Source organism: Malaya genurostris, chromosome 2, assembly GCF_030247185.1.
Source record: "Malaya genurostris strain Urasoe2022 chromosome 2, Malgen_1.1, whole genome shotgun sequence".
NCBI classification, from domain to species: domain Eukaryota; kingdom Metazoa; phylum Arthropoda; class Insecta; order Diptera; family Culicidae; genus Malaya; species Malaya genurostris.
Window position 1 is genome coordinate 254,802,445 of NC_080571.1, and position 9,594 is coordinate 254,812,038.

Here is a 9,594-nt window from a genome sequence, read left to right on the forward strand (position 1 = left end):
CAAAAGTAATTACTTGGATGCACTTGATGTCATTATGAACATCACGCCACCAACATTTTGTTGAAAAAATAAGTTTTTTCCATTACAATGATCACTTCACTATGCGTGATACTGGTAATAAGGAAAATCAAGTAAAGTGACATGTAAGTGAAGTGAATGTGAAAGTAAAAGTGAGAAAGGTAATAAGGGCCAATATGTTTATGAATGAAGAAGTCTTTCCGGGAATCGATGTACTTCAATTTTATAACACAGAGCTTTTATTAGTGGCCAAAATATCTCCGTTAATCTACATAATCATTTGTTGAACTTGGATCTGGTGCCCCGACTTGGAAGGATCATTCTGTAATTCGGAATAAAAAAAATTCAATACGATCGAAAAAGGTTACTTTCAAACTACTTACTGTGTGATGAAACTCTAAAATCTTCCGGAAACGATAGATCAAACCATCATTTCTAAATAAATAAGTCCGAGCAATTTGCAATTATTGCAATTGCTCGAACCGTATCGCATTTGTAGCCAATTCTTCATCACTTTCTCGGTCAATTGCAGTCCTCAATGAGCCATATTGCTTCCCGACATGTTTTCCCGGGTAGAAGATTCGAGGGTATGGTTCTCGTGAATTGTCTCACGAGATATCGAGGATCAATTGAGCTTCCTGCGTTTGTAATTTGCATTATGTCATGACACTTATTATCCTGACCAGGTTTCATATATGATGTCCTAAAATGATTCGTCATAATGCAACATTAAGACTTTTGATCCTTGACTTAATCTGATCAATACCTTTTCACAAATATTTCACGCAAAGTATTCCAGCAATAACTAATTTAAACTCGGAAATAACTAGTTCTAACTCAGAAAAAGTTTGGCTAGAGAAAATCGTTCTGATTTTTTTTGACATTGTGGTTTATTTATTTACTATGGGACTCCTTGGTAACTAGTTCGTAGCAACTTAAACAGTGTTGCGCAAGAAGATTTTTTTAATCATTTTCAAGGGGTCGCTATATTTGTGGTAACTGGCGGTAAATCACTCACGAACACATTTTTTCCAGGTTTTTGTTTGGAGTGCCTGGTCGTGTCGTCGATTATAGGGCGAAGTGTGTTTAAAATTTCTGCCATCACTTAAAAGGGAGAAACTAAAAACGTTAAAAAGTCATTATCAGTAGACTTAACAATATTTCATTTGCTATAACGAACACACATACAAAGTTTCATGCAAACCGAAGGGGGTCGTGCCATCAGTCAGTCAGCCGATTCAGCATGGAATTGCTCTTTTTCAAACTATATTCACTAAAAATTTTCCACTGGAAAAGTATTACATTGTTTATCTATTGAATTAGATGCATGATATATGCTCAACCCGAAAGATTTCATTTGTCTATCCAAAAGAATGTACGTGAATGGATTAAATTCGTGTATGTTTTTAGGTAAAAGTAACATGAGTTTTTGAGTGTAGCTCATGGTGAAGAGACGTTGTGGGGGTGTGAAAAGTGACCAAGGAGGCTGTGCAAATGTTGATGGAAGAAGAAATTCGAAAGACCCGGAAACTTGCATTTGCACAAAAGGAAGCTAACGTGAATTTTTTTTTCATTGCTCTGCAAGAATTGAACATGAGAACGAAACATGAACAGATTTTTAATGAAAAGTTTTACCGATTTATACACATTAGTGTAATTGTCAATTTTATTCAAAAAAGGCTATGTGCTTCAGGGGTAGTCATATGTTATTTATTAACTTTCTGAAGCACAAAAGTGTCAAATGTAGGAGTATCGATTGTTTAGGTAGGTATTCATTATACCGTTAACTAGTTGCGATAAAATGAGAAAACCATAATTATTCCCTCAAGTGTACATGAAACAGGCTTTTGTAAACTCCTTCCTGCCGTTATGAACCCACCTTTGAAATAATAACTGCTCGCTAAAGTTAATTTTGCTTCGACAACCGCTGGCCATCAGAGGTTACTTATGGCTTAGTATACTTTACGATCATCATGCGTCGATCTCGAGAAATATTATTACCACCATTAAAACCAATTTAGTTCAAACCGAGGAACACATTCAAACCAATTCGATTTCACCCTTCACCGTGCAAAGTGTGATTTCAGTTCGATGGAATGCCGCACGCCCCAAATAGTTTCGAATGGAATGTGATTTATGAAAATTTGACACAGCAGCAATCAATCGCTATTCTAACCGGTTACCAGATTCGGTTCGAATAGACAATAGACCGAGCTTTGTTCTGCCCTAAAATTAAACACAAATTTATGTGCTAACTGTCCGAGTGGACAACTCAATGCTACGGCTGCAATAAATCTCACTCTTTAATTTGATCGGAGCGCACCCGTCGATGGTAAACTGTGATCCAAAAACCGTCAAACTGCGAATCACTATTGTTGTTATTTATATTTCCCATCGGAGTGTGCAAAGTTAGTTCATTTTATTTTGGTGCCACTTCACCGCTGCCGACTAACCAATGACTATCGCGACTCGTGCGTGCGCAATCAACTCGAAGACCCCATTAGTCAGTTAGGTGGTAAGTTTCTACATACTAAGCGGGACCTTTCCAATCCTCACCGTTTCGATGGTTACCGCAACGTTTGTTTCAGAAATTCTTAAAATTGTGATGATGAATCGGAACAAGGAAACCGAACGTTTTCGTGCCGTACCCCACCAATAAAGCGCCACCGCGCCGGTTTCAAATTTTTATTGGTATCGGAAATCGCTACCAACTTCGCACGCTAGACCTTCGGTAGGCATCACTGCTTCGAGGATTGCGGCATCGGTGGCAAACGGTTTCGCAGTTGGCGTGAAGCTATTTTAATAAAGTCGCGATCCTTCATCGCGGTTGCATGTACCGGGCTATTTCAGACCAATTAACTAAGCTCAGGGTGATTTGTTTGTCGCACTCGAAGGCACAAGGAAAAATTGAGGTTTTCAGCAACACGATTTTCGCTTAAGTTTGATGGTTCAATTACTGCAGGTGGTTGAATTAGTACAGTTTGAGGGTAGCACCAAAAATGGTATAATGTTGGCCGGAATTCAGCGAAAAGGTTAACTTTTTAAATGAAAATGTTGTAGCTTTTCATCAGCTAAATGATGCGAATAATGAAGTTAGTCTTCAAACAAGGTTGCCTCGAAATGCGAAGAAAACTCGGGTTATTCCAATTTTGGACTGAACGGTAGAATAATTCCCGGTCAAACACCAAATCAAATATTTGAAACTGCCAAAACAACGACAGTTTTGATGCGAGAGTACAGAATTCATCGATTCAATATTTTTGCCTCTCTCATATAGAAAGCATTTGTCGATTTTAGAAAACTAAGATTCAAATAAACGTCTTCAGGAATCAGAACTAATTGGCTCAAGTGGCACGTTCTCCTAGTTATTTGATTATTTGTGCCTTGCCGTAGCTTTTCATCAATTTCCTGATGAGAAGGGAAAGATAAAAGGAACATGGAAGGGAATTGTGCAATGGGTGAGGTGGGAAATCAGCACAAAACATAAAGAAACAAATCGTTCTGCATTCCCGAAAGGATGCTGAACGATCTGCAGGTACCAAAATGCACAGTCAATAAAACCTCCAACCCCCGAGAGGATTTAGAGATTTTACAAAAGCGACACCATTCTGCATTCCCGGAATAATGCAGAACGATTCGCAGTAAGTATGAGCAGAAGTAAATTCGGCACCCCATAAAGGATGCCAAACAATCTGCTAAAAAACCTATTCAAGGTGAATACAGAAAGGATTCATTCACTCTCTTCTGACTATAGCTCCTTACTACATTGGGTGAAAAACGATAGAATATCCTTTAATTTTAAATCTGCATACACAGACTCAACCATGTATGGAGAGCCAAAAACCCGAATACGTAGTTGCGTCAATGCGGGACAGTTGCATATCAGATGGTATGAATATAGGTTTACTGTTCCAAAGCTCTGTAACCTTAAGACGGTATGCACAAGATAATGCTTCTTGTTTTAGGAACGCATGTAGTGGTTTAATGCACAGTAGCGCCTCTAGAGCAGCAGTAGGAGTTGTCGTGAATATCGTGAATGCTTCTGCCACCATACAAGGCATCCGTATGCTAAAATTGGTCTAACGATGTAGATTGTGTTGTGTAGATCCAATGAATGTATCTGGGTTTGAGTCCCCATTATTTTCCAAAAGCTCGTCTGCATTGGCCGAAAGTCATGCAAGCTCTTTTAATCCTGAAGTCATTGTGAGCAGACCAATTCAATTTTGAATCAAGAATAACCCCGAAGTTTGCTTTTGTGAGAAAGCTTTTTCAATGTTGTACACAACAACATGTAACAGGGTTGTAGTGGACTTTCCACGCTGGTAAGCATGTTGCATTCCATGTGCTGGATTCACGCCCAAACTAACATTGCTGATATACTGATCGACTATGCGTTCCACTGTTTTAAGAAGAATTGAGCTAAGACTGATAGACCTGAAACTCTTCGCTTCCTCATAAGTGTTGAGACCGCTTTTGGGAATAAATTTGATAATTATTTCCTGCCAAGCTCTTGGAATATATCCTGTCGCAAGACTAAAAGTAAGTATTTTTTTCAAAACATGTTTGAAATGTTCATACCCTTTCTGCAGTAAAACTGGAGACTTGTACGGAGCAAAACACCCAACAGCCCATTTGACCGAATGAATCGTCACAACGCTTCGAGCAAGGGCCCAAGAATCGTGCCCTGAAAAAGTCTCGGGAAGAGCTGTCGGTGATGGATCCATACATCCTGGAAAGTGAGTGTTAAAAAGATAGTGAAGTACATTCCCTTCATCAGACAAGTGCTCACCATCTGAAGTTCTTAAGAAACTGACATTAAAGACTTCGAAAGTAACTTATTTAATCTGCTATCCTCGTTGAGACTAGAGACATTTGTGCAATGGCTATTCCAACCACTTCGCTCAGACGATCGAAGATCATTTTTGTAAGCCCTTCGAGCCAACACGAATGCCTCCGACCCAACTCTGTGTCGGTGGTTCCAAGCTTTTCTGCATAGTTTCTTTAGTCTAGCAAGTTCAGCATTCCACCAAGGGCACAATCCGAAGTGGACAAGCCTCTTCATATGCTACAACTATGAGTGACTTTGTCTCGTCGACTACATTTTCCAAATCAATTGGGGTTTCAATTGTTGGTTGATACCCGTAAAATCTAGTCGCCAAGCCCTCTTCATAGAGGTCCCAGCTTGTAGATTTGGGATTACGATATGTGATCATATCAAATTTAACATTTTGGAAATATAATTCTTGAACCAAAGCTATAGAAGCTTTACCTTCTTGCAGAAGTCTGGATAAATCCAAAGTTGCTGTACGTTTATGCTGGATATTGATTTGTGCTTCTCTAACCATCATCAATTAAAGTAATGAACACTCCATCTTCAGCACTTACCGTACAATAACTAGAAAATATTTCCGTTGGATGCCACACGGCTTACCTGTTTAGTGGACTTATACCACCGGCACAGGTGGACCGTAGCGTTATTCTTAGCCAGCTTGGAAACCGCTACCGACACTACACGGCTATCTAGGCTGCTCAGAAATGGAAGTTGACATTGATGATCAACTTCTATGGGTGACCGAACAGCCGCGATTCAACATTTTTGCCTCTCTCATATAGAAAGCATTTGTCGATTTTAGCAAACTAAGATTCAAATAAAGGTGTTACTATCACATAAAACACTCATTCAGTAATAGCCGTTCAACCGAGAAGGTTGTGTATAGAAGCGTACAGTTTAATAACGCTGGTTGGTTTACACGCGTTAAATACGACAACGGTTGAACTACAGGTAGAGACCTGTTGGCAGCAGCCGTTAAAACGTATAGTCGTGCTGCATAAGAGAGCCCTAGTGCTGGGCCAAGCTGGTGAAGGAAACAACAAAGGGCGTTTCCCAAACTCTACCCAGGCCGCAATATACAGCCACAAGTGCTGAGCAGGAGAGTGCAAAGGCACATCGAAGAGGAAGAGTGCAAAGGCACATAGAAGCAGGAGAGTGCAAAGGCACACCGGTGCGAAGGCACTTCGGTGCAGAAGCATATCGGTGCGGAGCACAAGGAAGAAGGAGACAAGACAACTCGGTCTTTCCACTGCCATACAACACGCAGGTATACACCGGTGACCTGCGCTGGTTACAGCTGGCGAAGACGAAAGCAAATCGGAATTCGAGTGGTGCTGGATGTCAGGTAGCAGTAGCATCACATCATATTCTATCGCTACAGTGAGCTTCAGCATTGTATCAACGTCCAGATACATCCAACAAGAACATCTAGAGCAACGAGGATCTACACGGCAGTGCAACGGAGATAGACAACAATTTCAAGGTAGAAGTTTTTTCTTTTCCTTTTGATTGAGTACTGTGTAGTGTTGGTTTCAAATTTTATTTTAAAGTTTAGTTAAAAATTTTAATGTAATGGATGAATCCATGGACGTAAATCCTAGCATGAATCCGATACCCCCACGAACGAAAAAATATCAGGAGAGCTCTTCTGGGCCTTGGATAGTCTTTTTTAGACGTATATCAAAGCCATTAAACATTTTTCAAATTAATAAAGGTTTGACATCACGATACTCTTCAATCAAAGAGATCATAAAAGTAAATAACGATAAAATTCGTGTTGTGGTAAATAATTTGAAACACGCGAATGATATTGTCTCTTCGGAACATTTCAATAAAGAGTATAAAGTTTACATACCCTCCAAAGATGTCGAAATTGACGGTGTTGTTACCGAAGCGAGTCTTTCGGTAGATGATTTACTCAAGCATGGTGTTGGTCGTTTCAAGAACTCTATGCTTGAGGGTGTGAAAATACTGGAGTGCAAACAACTGTACTCAGTAGTTCATGAAGAGGAAAAAAAAGTTTATCGCCCATCAGACTCGTTTCGAGTGACATTTGCAGGGTTTGCGTTGCCGTCCCATGTCTATGTCGATAAAATTCGCCTCCCTGTTCGGCTTTTTGTTCCAAATGTAATGAATTGTACGAACTGCAAAAAATTCGGCCACACAGCTACTTACTGTAGTAATAAACCAAAATGTATTATGTGTGAAGGGCCTCATAAAGATAATGATTGCAACAAGGAAATTGAAAAATGTATTTATTGTGGGAATAGTCCTCATGATGATATTTCAGTATGCACTGCATTTAAAGTGCACAAAGACAAAATTAAGCTTTCTTTAAAAGCACGGTCTAAGCGCACATATGCAGAAATGCTTAAAACGGTCATTGATGTCCCCCCTTTGGAAACCGAAAACGGGTTTTCAAATCTAGAGGAACCAGAGGACTCTGACTCTGACGAAAATAGTGAAGGTAATTCGTTTATCACTACCCAAGGGTCAGTTAAGAGAAAGAAGTCTTCCTCCAAATTACCAAAAAAGACACCTAAAATTTCATCTTCAAAAAAAGATCCCCGTGTTAAACAAAAAAAGTCAAAACCAAAGACTGTGCCTCCTGGTTTGTCAAATTCACAAACCAATCCAGGATCTAGTACAGAAAAAGATAATAATCCAGTGGGCTCCATTTCACAGCCACCAACAGGATTACTGAAGTTTTCGGAAATTGTTGAATGGATTTTCTCAGCATTCAATATATCTGAACCCTTAAAGACCCTCATAATGGCATTCCTTCCAATAGCTAGAACCTTTTTGAAGCAGTTATCAGCTCAATGGCCAATTGTCTCAGGTTTTGTATCTTTTGATGTATAATTTATCACCCGTCGCAAATGATACAATCACTGTCCTGCAGTGGAATTGTCGAAGCATCATGCCAAAACTTGATTCATTTAAAATATTATTGCATAGTCAAAAATGTGATGTATTTGCTTTATGCGAAACATGGCTTACTTCAAACATAGCTTTAAATTTTAATGATTTTAACATTATACGTCTCGATAGAGACTCTCCGTATGGTGGAGTGCTTTTGGGAATTAAGAAATGCTATTCCTTTTATAGATTAAACATCCCTTCAACTTCTAGTATAGAAGTTGTTGCTTGCCAAATAAACATTAAAGGCAAAGATATTTGCATAGCTTCGGTTTATATTCCTCCAAAAGCACAAGTTAGACAGCAACAGCTTGATGAAATGGTTGAAGCGCTTCCTGCACCACGATTGATTCTGGGGGATTTAAATTCGCACGGTATTATGTGGGGTTCCGTTTACAATGATAGCAGATCATCTTTAATACAAAACATTTGTGACAATTTTAGCATGACGGTATTAAATATGGGTAGCATGACACGGATCCCAAGACCTCCGGCACGCCCAAGTGCATTAGATCTATCTCTTTGCTCAACATCAATTCGACTAGATTGCACCTGGAAAATACTGCCTGATTTACACGGTAGCGATCATTTACCAATCATCATCTCAATTAGCAGTAGCAATTGCATTGCTACTTCCGCTAGTATTCCATATGATTTGACAAAAAATATCGACTGGATTAAATACCAAAGTAGTATCTCTAGTATTTTGAATTCAATGGAAGAGCTCCCTCCACTTGAAGAATATGACTTCTTCATTTGTTCGATTCTGGAGGCAGCAGAACAATCCCAAACTAAACGCTTTCCTGGGCCATCGACTAACAGAAGGCCTCCCAACCCCTGGTGGGACAAAGAGTGCTCAGAGGCTAAACTCGCAAAACAAAATGCTTGCAAGACGTTTCTAAAACGGGGAGGAGGAACTCCTCAGAATTTTGAAAAACTTATGGTTTTAGAAACCAAGTACAAGAGCATACTTCGAGCCAAAAAATGTAGCTATTGGAGACATTTTGTCGAAGGTTTGTCAAGAGATACCTCAATGAGCACTCTTTGGAACACGGCTAGACGAATGAGGAATCGTAACGTGGGCAATGAGAGTGATGAATACTCGAACCGATGGATATTTGACTTTGCTAGGAAAGTTTGCCCGTATTCGCAGAGCATTATACGGGAATCTCCTCCAAATAATGGTTTTATTAATAACCCATTTTCAATGATGGAATTTTCTATAGCACTCTTGTCTTGTAACAATAACGCTCCAGGGTTGGACAGAATTAAATTCAACTTGGTGAAGAATCTGCCCAACCTCGCAAAAAGACGTTTGTTGGAATTGTTCAACAAGTTTCTTGAGCAAAATATTGTTCCACCTGACTGGAGACAAGTGAAAGTTATCGCCATTCAAAAACCGGGGAAACCAGCTTCCAATCACAACTTATATAGACCCATTGCGATGTTGTCCTGCATCAGAAAATTGTTCGAAAAAATTATTCTACGACGTCTCGACACTTGGGTCGAGACGAACGGTTTGTTGTCAGATACTCAGTTTGGCTTCCGTAGAAATAAAGGGACGAATGATTGCCTTGCATTACTTTCGTCTGACATCCAAATTGCCTTCGCTCAAAAGCAACAAATGGCATCTGTATTTTTAGACATTAAAGGAGCATTTGATTCAGTTTCCATTGATGTTCTTTCAGACAAGTTTCACCAAAATGGACTCCCAGCGGTTATAAATAATTATTTGCACAACCTTTTGTCAGAGAAACACATGCATTTTTCACATGGCGATTTGGCAACACTCAGAAATAGTTACATGGGTCTCCCGCAAGGCTCAT

General features: G+C 39.5%; 1 long non-coding RNA gene across 1 annotated transcript; it reads right to left on the bottom strand.

Moving 5' to 3' along the window:
* Positions 1–218: 218 nt before the first annotated feature.
* On the bottom strand, positions 219–834 carry LOC131432957 (uncharacterized). Its single transcript, XR_009230000.1, has 3 exons — positions 785–834; positions 402–721; positions 219–340 (listed from the first exon to the last, which is right to left on the bottom strand). It is a non-coding gene; the product is annotated as an uncharacterized LOC131432957 (long non-coding RNA).
* Between the last annotated feature and the right edge of the window lie 8,760 nt (positions 835–9,594).